Source organism: Anopheles funestus, chromosome X (genome assembly GCF_943734845.2).
Source record: "Anopheles funestus chromosome X, idAnoFuneDA-416_04, whole genome shotgun sequence".
NCBI lineage: Eukaryota > Metazoa > Arthropoda > Insecta > Diptera > Culicidae > Anopheles > Anopheles funestus.
Genome location: NC_064597.1, coordinates 13,455,348 through 13,470,569, shown reverse-complemented (window position 1 = coordinate 13,470,569; position 15,222 = coordinate 13,455,348). Strand labels below are relative to the sequence as shown.

The following is a 15,222-nucleotide window of genomic DNA, read 5'->3' as shown; positions in this document are numbered from 1 at the left end:
TTTGTTGTTAAGATGGTTGTGGAAACTTTTTAAATTCTAAGAAAGCAAACTTCCATACATTAAGCGTGGTTGATTCTTCATCAATGTTAGCACACAAAGTCTTCTAAGAACCGCTGGCGACCAGACCGGACCATGAGCTTTTTCTTGAGCTTACCTTCAGCATTGCTGTTACACGGATTGATGCTTCCCTTTCTGGTTGGAGGTGTGCGTGTGCTGCTTTTTGCTATATTACCAGCACTCCTTTCTTTTTACTACATCAACCCGTTTTTCCAACTACTTCTTCTCCACCTCCTCCTCGTCCTTTCTACCTTTCCTTCTCTAGAGTCTTTGCTACCATATCTTTTCTACCATAAAATACCGCAAACCATCTCAGGGGAACTGTACCGTCCACTCCAAACCACTGCTTTCATCTCCTCACCTTGTCCCTACCCCCCCCCCCCATCCTCCTCCCACTTGCTTCCTTCGGTGTGGGGGAACGTTTTTCCGGCTGACAGCGGTACAGGTTAGAAGCACTCGGTAGGGTTCCCTATAATTGGCGACGGGCTGCTTTTTGGCTGGGGTTTTTTTTTTTGCTGGTCACAGTGTTTTTACGACCGTGTGTAATCGATAAATCGATCCACTGAGTAGCTTAGTAACATCTCCGAGATTGTCAGCCGAGGGTCAAACCGAACACGGTAGGAACAGCCGGTATGGATGTGGTTTTTTTCTTTTTTCTTTTTTTTTTCGGGGAAGCTTTTCCTCTCCTTTTTCCTCTTGCCGCCCACCAGCTTCAGCTGCTGCGCTTCCCGGTGCGACACGGTACGACATCTATGGTTCGGTTCGGCATAACTTCCCGACCACTTGTTTGCCATTATCGCCGTTGGGGAGAGAAAAAAAAATCGGCTCGTTCCCAATATAAAGCACATCCGGGGCAATTAGGGGGCCGAACCTCGAGTCCTCGAGGCAGACTGGATCGAATATCCGGAGTCGCTTTACCTTTTTTTTTTTGTTGCCCAAAATGCTTTCCCTCCCAAATCATGTTGTTTTTGCCTTGCGTTCAATTTTTACCTTTCCTTTTGGTTCCCCCCCCCCCCCCCATCCCCCTCCTCCTTCCCCTTCTTTCTCCTATTTTTCTCCAACGATTGCATCACGCCCTTTTTCGGGCCGATTAGATCATGCCCTTGCCTCTTAAGATTTTATCGCTCCATCGAACACGTGTACGTATGTGCAGTACGTGCTTCCCATTCCGTTGTATCGCACTGTACTTGGTTTGGAATTTCGCTTCGGCAGGATTTCCCAATTGTCTCCTTCTCCAACTCCCCGTCCCCACAAAGCGTTCCACATCGGTAGCAAGACATTTCCAAGCTTCCGGGCGGTGCCGCGTGCCACAACCGGGTCCGCATGACCGAAAAAAACCCCCCTGAACAATAAAAAAGCGATGCAATAAAGCAGCTCAGCTCAAGCTTACGACGATGGAGCGGATTTCGCTAAGCCGTAGCAGTGCGTCTACCGGTAGGCACCGTGCAATGATGCAGGTAAGCATTTAAAAGCCAGCCAACCGCCGCCACAGGACCAGCCCAGTTGTAGAATGTGTAAAGCAAAACCGCGTTAGGATTCCGCCCACGCTCCAACGGTTTTCGGTTCCGTTTTCTTTACGCCCACACCGCGGCACAGCACACCGGATTGTGGTTTGCCGGTCGGGGGTTGACTTCAAACGCGACTACACATACACGGTTGCCCGGAAGCTTCGAAATGTTGCTAATGGCAGCATTATTAATCCCATTTCTTTTCGGGCATTAATCATTATCAATTCCGATTGGTACACCCGGGGCCCCACGGATGGAAAGGTTAATGCTTTTCGCTGTTGGCAAAATTCTCATTCTCAAATCGACAAACGGTGGCAAAGCACACGGTACGTTTGTTGGTTGGGTGTTTTGCGGTAGAAAACGCCACTGGATTTCGATTATAGATGGATTAGCAAATGAATTCTCACCTTGTTTGAGTGTGTGCGTGTGTGTGTGTGTATAGTGAATGTAAAAAATACGCACAAAAAATTAATAAAGATAAAAATACTTTTAACAAGAAGATACGGCTATTGCCGTAATAATAAAAGATTGAGTTACGCTTGAAATGAATGGATAAGCGCCTGTAAGTATGCAATCCACATGACATAATAGGCTAATACAATTTTCCTTTGTAACGTTTTAATTTGTACTGTATTTTCAGAAAAGCAGATCAAATAATCTCTTCTCTACAAATTTATGGAAAAATAATTATATTTTATAAAAAAAATCCTGCAATAAAAGTCCATTGTTGAGCACCATTTGCATTACGCTTTGTTCAAATTATTACCAAAAAAAATTTTTTTTTTTATTTCACCCTATCTCATCAAAACTTTATCGTACACCTAACAACTTCCATTTTCACGGTTTCTTCCTTTCGAAATCAGCATGTCGATCAGCAATCGTATTGGTAGATTTTTCACATCACTACCAAGTTGCGGTTTGCAGCACCTCGTAATACTGTTTCTGCCAAAACCTGCCGCCTCTCCCCTTTCCTTTCAAATGAAAATCCATGCCCCCCCCCCTCCACTCCCCCCAGGGGTTTTCCTTTTGTTGTGCTTTTGGTAGACTTCAATTTTGTACCTCGTAAAAGCAGAAAAAGAAAAAGAAAACCTCCGTTGATGATGATTAGTTTCCATTTGAATAAAAATTTAGGAGACTATAAAAGCATCAAAATGGAAGATTGATGATTTCTCTGCGTGGGGTTTTGTTCTTGCACGGTGGTGTGTGAGTTTTTTGTTCTGTTTTTTTTTTGTTTTTCTTACCAGGCAAATACGCACCCAGCAAATCGGTCAATCGAACATTTATGACGCTGGCGAATAGCGTTTCGGTACGCTAGCCCGTTGTTTTTTTTTGGGACGAGGTTCGCTCTGATTGCTGCAACGAACAAATCAAATCAAACCATCGTGCGGTGGGAGGTTTTTACTGATATGTCTCAACGATTTTTTTACGGCATTTCACACAGTAAAAGGGCACCGTTTTTTTTTTTGCTTGGTTTCATTTCTTTACCATAATCTAGCAGGTTTTTGGGTGTAAAATATGTTGACGAGACTTTCACTCGCTGCCTTTTTTGTTGCCTTTTCCCCGTAATCCATCAAATCAGCCATTTTGCTTGTTAACATGTATGATTTGTACGGAAACGGATCTATTCATTGGCGTGGTGATAATTTTATGGAAATTATTTACCCTGTGTGCGAAGGGGAGGAAGTGCGAGAGGAAACAACAATAAAAAAAAACAATTCCCCATCCAATTTGTGGTAAAACAAGTTATTCTAATGATTCACCTCCTACATCAAAGTAAACACTGCCAACGGTTGTTATCGGTTGTTTAAAAACAATTATCAAACAACCCACCCCAGCAGAAAACAACTTTCCCGCAAAGAACAAAAAAAAAGAAGGGAAATAAAGTAGACACATTTATAGCTCAATTCCGATGATTGAACGGTCACACCGATACATTAAGTTATTTTATTCATTAAAACAGTGCCCCATTTTGCATTTTTATCTACCCATTTTCCTAGAGCGCTTGTGGTCGTTACGCTCGCTGCTTTACGATGTGCCCGATCGGTTGTAGCCGTTCATCCACGTGAGATGGGAAACGCGCATCAAATGGATCATTTCAAACCTGTGCAATGGAATGTGCACAACCATTGCATATTAATATAATCCTCCTAATAGTATGCCATTTTGCTAGACCATCATTATTTATCTCTGTTTCACCCACCGTATTAACCGGTTGCATGGTGAAGCTGTATCGGGGTTTTTTTTTGTTCATCCTCGCATTAAAATGATTGAAAAAAAACGTGTTGCATGATGAGATGTACCATATTTGTTGCCCTCCAGACAATACGATGTTCAATTTGTTCGACACACAGAAGAAAAAAAAACAATCAATAATTGTATTAACCAGAGGTGATAATAAAAACCACACTACCACACTGTAAACGATCCCATGTGACAGTTATGGTATTTTTGCTATGCAAAATTGCATAATTAGACAAACTCTAGCAAAGCTGTACGTCAAAAAGTTCAAACATTATACACTAGCCACGATAAGTACACATTGTAAACAAAAACTGATCCAAACAGCTCTGAAAAAACGCCTAAAGTTATGCAATGCGCATAGCATAATCGGCTAATGGGTATTGTTTTATGTCTATTTACACTAAATACTTCATTTTGTAAAGGTCTAACTATTATTTAAGATTTAACGTTTAACTATTGTTTATTATTTCTATTTAAGAATTTTTCTATATTTTTTTTCTAACTAAAAAAATCTCTTCCTGAAAGATTGTAAGCATCGTTGCGAGTTGGACAACATCCAGCTTCATTACAATCACGTTGCTTTTTTTTGTATGCTTGTATGGTTTGCTTGTGATGACATGCAGCCACGCAATCTCGTAGCCACGGTGTTTCAACCGTGGCACCAGTGTATCATCCATCGACGAACGTATCGTTTTTTTTTTTTTGCTACAGCGAAAGCGCATGCAGGAAGAAAACATGTTCCATCGAACGCTTCATCCTAATAACGTCATTTAGATTCGGCAATCAAACCCCATCCGCAGGAAACCGGGAAACGACTAGCAGCTGACGCACCGAAACACGGCAACTATACGATGAAAAAAAAATCATACCAACCGAGCAAACTGTGTCAAGTAACACGACACGCTGTCTAACCGCACACATTCGGTTTTGCTACGGTTTTTGATTCATAATTAAAGTTTGCTTTGAATTTGTAGTGCTCAGCGAGAGCTCTTACGTGCAATTAAGAAAGCTGAAAGTGGAGTGATAAAATAAATGTGCATTAATTAGCAAACTACGAGAAATACACATCTGTGCTAGTGGTATGACATACTTTACCATTCGAGATGTGATGTTCTTAATTACGACAGCAACAAAAATTAAAAAATAATAATTAAAATATTTATAAATACATGTTACATCGTCAAGAAAGTGCACGATACACGAAGGATGAAAACCACAAAAAGCTAATGAAATCACATGAGCTTAAAGTGTGAAGTCATCTGAATAATAATAATTGCAATCTATAGACAAACTTCTACGTGTAAGTGAAATACCGATATAACTAATAATCGTAAATAACTGAATGCTGGTGATTAAAGTTTTACACGCTTCAAGTGGCAAAGTATTGGTTGGATAAGGTTCACATCACATGGTCTCATTCCACCAGCTTCACGGAACACTCGTAGCAACGTTGGTAAAGGTAAAGTGATACTCGGTATTAATCAGCCAGCTTACAGACGGATACACGATAAACCCGATCCCGGACGAAACGAATGCGACTGCTCGCAAGGAGCAAACTGTTACACGACCCCGAAGGCATCTTGGGCGCTTCACCACCATCAAGCATTCCGTTACGCTCCGTTTGGAACTCCTTTATATATGTGTGTGTGTGTGTGTGTGTGTGTGTGCGTTTTTTTTGGAAAATGGTTTGAAAACGGCGATGCAATCAAGCGGTGCTCGGAACAGAACTAAACCCTTCTTCACCACAAGGGGTAAACGGCAAAAAAAGGGGATTCACCGTTTACCACGGTTGATTGCAGGCTTGATTTGATTGATTGCGGAACCGTGTAAGTCGTGTCTCGATTCAATCCGCACCCAATGCTTCCAATGGATACGGCGGTGCGTAGGTTACTACAGTTTTCGCTGTTGTTTGCTCCGTTTCTGCTGAAGCGCCTAGCGCAACGACGAACCTTGTAGACTGGAAGGCGCAGAACGCAGAGGTACCGTGTGGGTGGATTGCAAATATTCAATCAGATCCAGCTGGTGAAATGTAGTTACGCTGTGTAACTGCACTGTGAGAAAGTTGCTAGACGCCAGTACGGTAATAGTTATCTCCCTTGTTTGGTAAGAATTTTCAACTAAAAACACTTCAACTAGAAGGGAGATGTCTGTTTTCGACATGAAACTGAGCACATTCACACAAACACATTTTAGAGATATTTTTTGTTTCGCCGAATAAACTATTGATTGTTGCTTATCTTCAAGACACATAAAGCTAGTAACTCAATTTCTGAGGATCTTCTTGATTCGTTCGTGTCGGCGAAACGCATATCTGCACACTGCAAGCCGAGTTAAGCTTGCTTGATCACAGCTAGATCATGATCGACTCACGCTCAACTTCGTTCCACAGGACGGTAATATTCACAAACGTATCACAAAACACTCCCGACAACACACAACAAGACCCTTACATGCCGAACCACAAGTCTTTTGTGACCACCCACCAAACAGGCTAATATGCATGGAAGAATGCGGACGTACAATATCAACCGAATGGCAGTGGAAAACAAACAACCAACCACTAACGGTACGCGACAGCAAACCGAAACTACTTGCCAAACCGTCGTTGGCGACCGTCGGAAATCGACTGACGGGTACGCGTCAGCTTCGTCTCGTGCGTTCTTTATTTTTTTCCGGGCAGCAAAGCAAAACGAAACAGCAGTCGCAACCGTTCTGTACGAGCCGCCGGAGCACTATGCTGCCAGTGCACTTGTGTACCGTTACAGACTCCATGCATGCACTGCCAGTCCGATGTTGGATGGTGACGCATGCGCCCATCAGTAAAACCGAACAGTCGCCAGCGTCAAGCCGTTGTTTGGCGGGAGAATTGCACGATGAGGTACTTTGCGCGTTGAGACACAGTGTCCCGTTTGGTGTTTTTGAAGCTTTTTGCTGAAAAACAAGCCTGCTGATTGAGGAAGAATGAGGAAGGGTGAGAATATGCAGAAGTTCTTGAGATGATTCCCGATTCTTGACCTTGCCTCCTCGGCAAATCCAAACTTCGTGGAAGGCGAACCCATGGGTAATGTTATGTGTTTTGGGAAGGGTAAAGCATATGAAGATGCATCTTGTCCCTCGTGGCATTACGTACTGTTGTTACGATCTCCAACTGTCTTCCACTTCCAAATTATGTTGGTCGTCTAACAGAACCAGTATGAAGTTATTGCATGGATGTAATAAACATTTCCAGAACTTCCTCTCAATAACAATTGTTGCTCGCAGCTGCATTCTGTGATGTATTCCATTTATTTCTGCTTCAAGCTTCATGCTACAAGTGAATATCTTAGAGTCCCGGAGATCTCAGTGCCGAAGACTTAGAATGCCGGATACTCAGGATATCAATATAAGTACTCTTACCAACAATTCTGATTGTTTTTTATCAGCATCCTTTACAGCCAAACAATATCTTTACGGGTCAACCGTAAAACCCACTACTACGGAAAGGTTTCCCACATTGCCCAATGTTTCATCAATCAAAGCCAAAACGCCAAACGAAAACGAAATGGCACGATTAGACATTCGCATATGAACGTCAAATAACCTTTCCACCAAACTGCTTCAAAAAGCTAGAACACATCCGTGCACCGGTAAGACAATTATACTTAGCATACCAATTCAAGTTTGGTCAATCAAATCGACCAAGCTCCAATCGACGACCTGCCGCACTGTCATCCCTTGTCACACAAAACGCCTAGACACTAGCCGGTCCCTAGTAGCCGATATTTGCCGTTTGTGCAGTTATCCGTGTTGTAACTCTTCCCCTTCCCGGGGGAGAGTCCCCACCCTTTTTTTTATTCCTTCGTTCAAATCAATTTGATTTTTCCCCCCACCGTCTACCCACTCGCACTGGTTCCCCCTATCCCACCAACATTCCTGGCGCATATGTAGCAAGAGGCGTACCGTCGCTCGTACAAGAAACGTGCAGCAAAAGGACAAACCAATTGCTTGCTGGCCAGGCAACCAGTATCCCGCTGCGTTACCTCTGATCTCTGGCAACCAAAATGGCTCGTCCACTAAGAAGAAAGCGATAAGTTGCGAGAAGGAGGTGGCAACGGGAGGAAGGGGAAAATTGATTCCCGCCCGAGTTTCCCGAGACTCGCCTTTTTAGCTTTCGCACGCTGCACTGTAAAACCCACTGTTCGGTCCCAAAAACCTGGAGCACACCAATTGAAACGAGTTGTTCTTTCATTTGCTTGTATTTTGGTTCCTTCTTTCTCAACGTTGCCTTCCCTTACGTTATACACTCGGGAAACCATACATACCGTCCTGTTTGTTCGTTGTCAATTTGCCAATGGCGAATGATTCCAGCTGCAATGGAATTTATCTACATGTGTGTGTGTGTGTGTGTGTGTCTCTAGTATTTCTACTACAGCTACTGCTAGCAGCATAAAACCGGATTCAAAATGGGGAACGTTTGCGGTCTCAATGTGTTCCAGACGCTGGCCACCAGGCCAGAAGGATTATTGCCCACCCGGCTCACCATCCCTTACCCACCTAAAAGAAACCGATATCGAACCGTGCCAGATTTGCTGATCCACAAATTTTGCACCCGACGGGGGGGGGGGGGGGGGGGGGGGGTAGCGGGTCCGCTTTCCTCCTGTCCCACCCATTGTTCGCAACATGGCTGCCGTACGGGTCGTCTAAGGTTCCTTCACCCTTTTCCACCAGAAGTATATGTATGGTAAACGACTTTACCCCCCAAAACCCCCCTCGTTTTTCCATTCGGTACCACTACACGATAAAAAGTGGCAATAAAGGTCCTTGTGTCCATTCTATTCTTTGGTTCATTAATGGGCTTTCACCGGGTGGACAGCGCCATGGCAAGGGCATGGCGAATGGTAGTTGTGGTCCCAGCTGGCCCAATCCTGCCGGATTGCAATAGCCGGCGTACCCGAAGCACTCAACCTACCGGAAGTAAAACACTCAAACCACTGGGTGGGTGAACTGAAATGAGGATTAAAACGACACCCCGTGTACTTGTTTTTGGGGGGGGGGGGGGGGCGCAATGGATGCATTGATCTGAAAATGTGTCCCCTCGGGCGTAAGGTGAAAGCACAAAGACACCCAGAAGTTTGGCCGAGAAAAGCATCTGGTTGGGCCGTTGGGCAAAGGCTTATCTTACACCATCCATGTATGGACGCTCAACATTGGACCAAGGATTAACAATTAAATCTCACCGTGTGTATGCGCCCGGAACCTAACCAAATGGTGGTTTTCGTTTGTAATCTTTTGGTTAGATTTTTTTTTATACAGTACCGTACCACGTAGCAGGTAGGTTGGAAAAGATTTGCTTTAAATGGAAGGTAAAATTGCAAACGCAACAGTTTTTCACACAATGCTGTTCAATAAAATGACGTGCCACGGCGTTGGAAGGTTAGTATAAGCCATCAAAGCAAAAATAAGCGTTACCGGTAACGCTTAACGTAACGCACGTCACGTACTGTCAACACATCTGCTAAGAAAAGAACTAGAAATAGCGATAGCGAGAGAGAGGGAGAGAGAAAGTGCAAAAGATGAAAAGAAAAGGAGGAAAAAAAGGTACAGAAAGAGAATACAATGAGAATACAACATTATAGCTGTGGTACTTATCGCTGCCACTATCTCACTAAGTGTGATAACTACCTGTGTTAGTAGTTATCACCGTTACCGGTTCCCCTTTTGTAACCACCGTATCGCTGTGACTCATACGAGCCGACACGTAAAAAGTAAATGCAAAAAGCAAAAAGGCATGGCCACAGCACATTGTTCGACACATTCGAGCCTAACCCTATCTGGCGATAAGTTGCCGTCTGTCAGTTTTATCTGTTTCTTTTGGATGAGATAGGTGAGATCTCGAAAGCGGAACCGGACACTTACTATTTTGAGGTTAGAATTGTATCAATGAAGTAGATGCCGAGGAGGGGGAGGGGGAGCAAACATTCCATCGCTTAAATCTCGCCCCTGTCTGACCCAGTTACGGTCATTCCGGGTGTGAATGTTCAGGTTGTACCAGGCAGACGGGTCAAGATACCGGACGTCCTAGGGTGTGTACGCTACGTATCGATAATGGCGGTATCGACAGTTCTGCTAGTTTCGGTTACTCGGAACACTCATATGAAATGTACCCCCGGGGGTTGGGAAAAAAACTCCAAAAAAAAAACGAAGCAAAGTTAAAAAAAGAAAAAAAAGAACCAAACGGAACCCGTCCGAGAATCACACAAATCCGCAAACGTCATCCGTGGCTTCACTCGCCTATTACCTTTTTACCTTTCTTTTCTTCCTTTTCTCTTCGCCCTTTATGCACACACACACACACGTACGTGCACATATGTGTGTTTAACCGACATTTGCCACCAAACAAGCCTCCGAACCGCCGGCGGGCGTAAATGGAACGTGAAAGTTTTTCAATTTCCCTTGATAGGAAAATAATATCCACATAACCCACCCAACGAAAAATCCCGCCGCGTCCATCGGTACGTCCGTGTCCGCCACCATACAGTTTGATCCCGTGCGGATGTGTGGGTCGGTGGCCCGTTTCTGTCGATATGCTTTTTTTTTGTTTGCAATCGGTTCGATTGATGACCATACTTCCCAACCACCCCTCTCTCTCCCTGGCATTCCACTATTCCGCGACTTTCCCACCTTACCCACCATGCCCTACACCCTTTTCGGTGGGTGACTTTCATTTCAAAAGGCTCACCAAAAATTACCCCCGCCAAAAAAAAACCTGCTGCAGAAGGCGCTGCCGCTGGGTCCGAAACGAAACCGGAAAGGGATTGAACTTTTCGTCCGCAACACACAAAACCCGTCCCGTCCCATCCACCGGTCCAATTCTGGTCAACAATATGCGGCCCCGCCGCTCGCTACTATGTAGTTTTCGGTGCTCGTATTTCAAACAAATAGCATCGATTCTATCGCAGTCCAATAAAAGTACTAAATATATATTCTTTTTTTTTTGCAATCTTTCAACATGCGAACATTAAATCGCTTGCGGGCTAAAGGAGTAGGGCAATAAGGGGACGAAGAAGGGAAAGGGCTAGAGATTTAAGGAGGAGGATTGGGGCACTTGCTTTACCTTCTTCCCTTTACGCTACTGTTTAAAACTCTTCCTCCAGTTCTAATCATCTGAAGTGAAGTACTGAACAACGGGTTATAGTGTCGGGGTAGTGAACGTTAGTGTGAAAAATGTCAAAAATTCCACACACATACATACACATACATATATATGTATGTACACCACCAGACCAGTGCCGGTAAACGTCCGGCAGCACACTGTTCGACTTTAGTTTGATTGGGCTGAGCATCGGTTTCACCCGCGTAAGAAAGGTACCTCCGTTGGGGTTCCGTTTTTGCTGCTTGAGGTTTGGTTCGTTTCCAACCAAGCAGGAATTGTGAGCAGCAGCCACCACCGCACACAAAGTGCCCGGTGGTTTTGTTTGCTCTCTTCGCTAGGATAATATGATACCAGGTCAAACCGACCCGACCCAGGGCCAGAAGACGTCACGGAAAAATCAAACATGCGGTTTGGCTAATAAAAAAAAACAGTCCCCCCCAACACCACCCACAGTGCTTCCGTCCATCTTCCAACAGCAACCGCAACCAATTCCGTTGCATGAGTGTAATTTCGAAAGTTAGTCTTCTACGCTCGATGATCGAAACACTGGTTTTGCGTGATTCGAAACCCCCTTCCCTCTCGTGTGCCAAAACACTGCGCGGCCATATTGATTGCACCGGTTTGTGTATCGACCGGCTACAGACTACACCGGCCGGGCGAATGCTACTCAATGGTTCTCTGCTTGGAAAAAGGGGCAAACTAATAAGCTCTCAAATTTAGCGAACATTTATCGAAAACATATGAGTTTTGATTTTCTTTGCAGCAGGCACGTAAATTAGACGAGAGCCCGTAACACCCGTGGAAGCAGACGTTCGTATGGGTTTAATAACATTACATGCACGGTACATTACACGGATCCTTACTGAGGGAATGCTAATTTTATCGCTTAATCCTGTTATGGATACATTGAAGTTCCGGGAACATCACAAGCTCAAATATTGAAACATTCTATCAAACAGCAATTAGTTTCATTTATTGCTCCCCTTTCCGTTTGTTGGAATTCTTGAGAAGCTACATCTTCAATGTTCACTTTACTTGATGTTTGCTGGTAACATTAGTTTAACGTTTTAACGAGAACGGAACGCTATCCAAGTGAACATAAACTTACAGGAAGTAATTCATGGTTAGTAAATATTTCATCTATGGGTATCTTCATCTATATAGACTGTACAGTTTCTAAAGCCTGTTCGACTCTCGGTTTTTTGAAGCGCGTAGCACGTGACTTCACCAACCTGGCTTGCCTCAAGACCCTGTTTTGTGCTCTGGTCAGATCTGTGCTCGAGTACTGTTCGGTTATCTGGTCTCCTTCTGCTAGGACGCATATAGACCGCATTGAGCGTGTGCAGAGATCGTTCACCAGGTTCGCCTTAGGGAATGCTCTTGGTGTTCGATCCTCTGAGATGCCGTCATATGAGGAAAGTTGTCGACTCCTAAACCTCGAGTCTCTAGAACTTAGACGTTCTAGAGCTCAATCATCAAATGTGGCTGCCATCCTTCTGAACGAACTCGATGCCCCTGCGTTGCGCTCTGCGATCTCACTCTACGTCCCTTCCCGCTCTCTCCGTTCCCGACCACCACTATATATTCATCCCTGTCGCACTGCAGCATTTCGCAGGGATCCACCGATTCGTGCCTGCTCTATCTTCAACTCCACGTCCCATCTGTTTGATTTCCATCTATCTTTATCATCTTTTCGTTCCCGTCTATCTTCCCTTGACCCCCTCCTCAGCATAGGTTAGCTGATTGTTTAGGCTATATTGTCCCCTAGATTAGGTTTAAGTTTGTAATGTAGGTTAAGTTATTTCTTTGTTAAGCCGCGTGGCGAACAAATTGCGAATAAATTATGAAATTATGAAATCTTATAGGTTACAGTAATTGCAGATAACCAGCGTTGAGCGTTTTGTCGATTTTATGTCTGCAGCTGCACCTACCCAATTTTTTTAAAATTCTGATTTTACTTCTCCTTTTTCTGCACCACAAGAAGATCTGTGGTGTAATGGAATTGAGTAGTTCTGATTCTCAATGTTTCAATTAAGGTCTGTAGGCAAAAGTAAAAACGTCCGGTCATGTACATAGGACTTCAGGGTAATAGAACTCCTCCAGTAAGACCTCCAGCGGTAGGAAAGTCTGGATTAGAGATGTGCACACTGAGTAAGAGTGAGTGAGTGAGTTTAATCGTGCAAAAGTGTTTATGGTTTCAACTCAGCCTAAAGAGTTTTTATGACTCTTTTACTTACTCCTTCACGTTTTCTGTGCCGACTCTGTGCCGACTAATGAATAACAATTTAAATCCAAAAGGAGTAACAATTCAATAACCCAAAAAGAGTACCAAAAACACTTACTCACTCTTATTGCGTGAGTTGAAACGCCAAGCAGTGAGTCATTAGTCGGCAGTGAGAGTGAGTGAGTAAAAACCCCAAGAAGTGAGTCATTAGTCGGCAGAGTGAGTGAGAGAGTAAAAACGACAAGGAGTGCATCATTAGTCGGCAGAGTGAGTGAGTGAATATAAACACTAAGGAGTAATAAAAGGATTAGTTTAGAGTAATATTTGTATGACTCTCAAAAGTAAAAAAATAAAGTAAAAGATTCAAATCCTTATAATCACACTTTCACCGTGTTTCAACTCTCTGAAAAGAGTGAGTATTCTCATCTCTAGTCCGGATGCTGCATCAAGTTGTACATCCTGGTTAACGATATAAGCATTATCACTGTGGCTATGTACTTATTCTGGGAGTGCTTCTATTGTTTGAACGTGTTTCTCGAGTCCTGTTTAATTTTCTCTGTATGCAAATTTTAACTTAAGAAGCATTAATTATGGTTTAATAGACAGGTGGTAGAAGATACCAACTTGCACCTAAACATTGCATACCTTTTAGGCGCGAAACCCACCCAAAAGGACAGGCCATCGAAATTTTTATTCTACCGTTTAACGTCACATTAACCTCACATACATTAACTTTTGCCATTATTCAATATTTTTTTCTTTTTTTTTGGGTTGGGAGAGGGTCAATCGTACAATGAAATATAGTACTAGTTTAATGTTTTCACTTTTTACACTAATCTGCGCGTGAAGAATTACATGTGTGACGCACATTCTGCTGAAAAGTTCACTGCAAATCTACTTTCAAAAGGAAAAAAAGGAACAAAAAATGGCGCTTTAATCCAAACGCATAACATGTTTCAACCGGCGGCACCATCAAAACGGCTTTTAGATTGTATCTTTAGATCATTTACTTTGAATCTTGGGTGGGATTCTTTTTTTTTCTTTTTTTTTTTTGCACATCCAAATGGTGAATGCGGGTGTGCCACATCGTACAGCATTAAAAAGTTTTACCAATCCTCGTTAAGCTGATTAAGAATCTTCACTCCGGGGGAAAAGCTTTTTGCTTTATCCCAACCATTGACACACACTTGGCGTACGGAGTCCATTACGAGCTCGGTGCCATCGTGTACAGAATTGACGAATCATTTCACAGCGTGCGATATGCATCAAACAACAGCGACGTGAAGAGGAGGGATAGAACTTAGGAAACCGAGCACGTGGATGAGTGGTGACAATTTTTCAGTGAAGTTAATTTAGTTGATTTCTCTCTCTTTCTTTCTTTCGCCGTCCTTTCGCCGGATGAAGCACATGCACACAAACGTGCACACAAACACATACGACCACTGTCCGAAAGATGAGGATCCGTGGATAAAAACGCACCCTCCACGATAGTGCTTTCATCCAGACGAATGGACGTGTGTATGGGGTTTTTTTCTCTCACCATTTGTAACCACCCTAACGCCGGAACGTGACCAATGATTCACCAGTTTCCCATGCAAGCAGGTCGTAAAGATTGTACAACTCGAGCACTTGACCGTGAGTATGTGTTCGGTTGCGAATGGCCGGATGTAGGTGCAGGAAAATGAAAGTCATTAACTGACCCGTGTTACCGGACGGAACCATCACCAGCTTAGGAGTTCGTTGCTTGTTTAAGGACATTCTAACACCGATATGTACGAGAACAGTAAAAAGGCCATCGCATATAGGCCATAGATAACTAATCAAGAAAGAGTGGGAAAAACATTTAACTCAATGATATTTACAACTATTGCGATTGTCATAAATAAATAAAACATAAATAAAAGAAATCAACGTTGACAAGAAAGAAAAAGTGTAAATAAAACAGTTAAGAATTTTAAAAGTAATAAAGAAAATATAAAAATATGCAAACGACAAAAGAAAACACATAAAGCAATCAAAATGTAACCAAAAAAAAAATGAAAAAAAAGAAAAAAAATGAG

The 15,222-nt window shown here is 43.2% G+C and overlaps 1 protein-coding gene across 6 annotated transcripts in view; it reads right to left on the bottom strand.

Moving 5' to 3' along the window:
* LOC125766404 (uncharacterized) overlaps positions 1-6,881 on the bottom strand; it is a 30,613-nt gene extending 23,732 nt beyond the window's left edge. The window contains exon 1 of one of the 6 annotated variants that reach the window (XM_049432341.1): positions 6,177-6,881. The gene's annotated coding sequence lies outside the window, so the exon portion shown is untranslated. The other 5 variants (XM_049432360.1, XM_049432352.1, XM_049432379.1 and 2 more) reach the window with 5 other exon arrangements.
* Between the last annotated feature and the right edge of the window lie 8,341 nt (positions 6,882-15,222).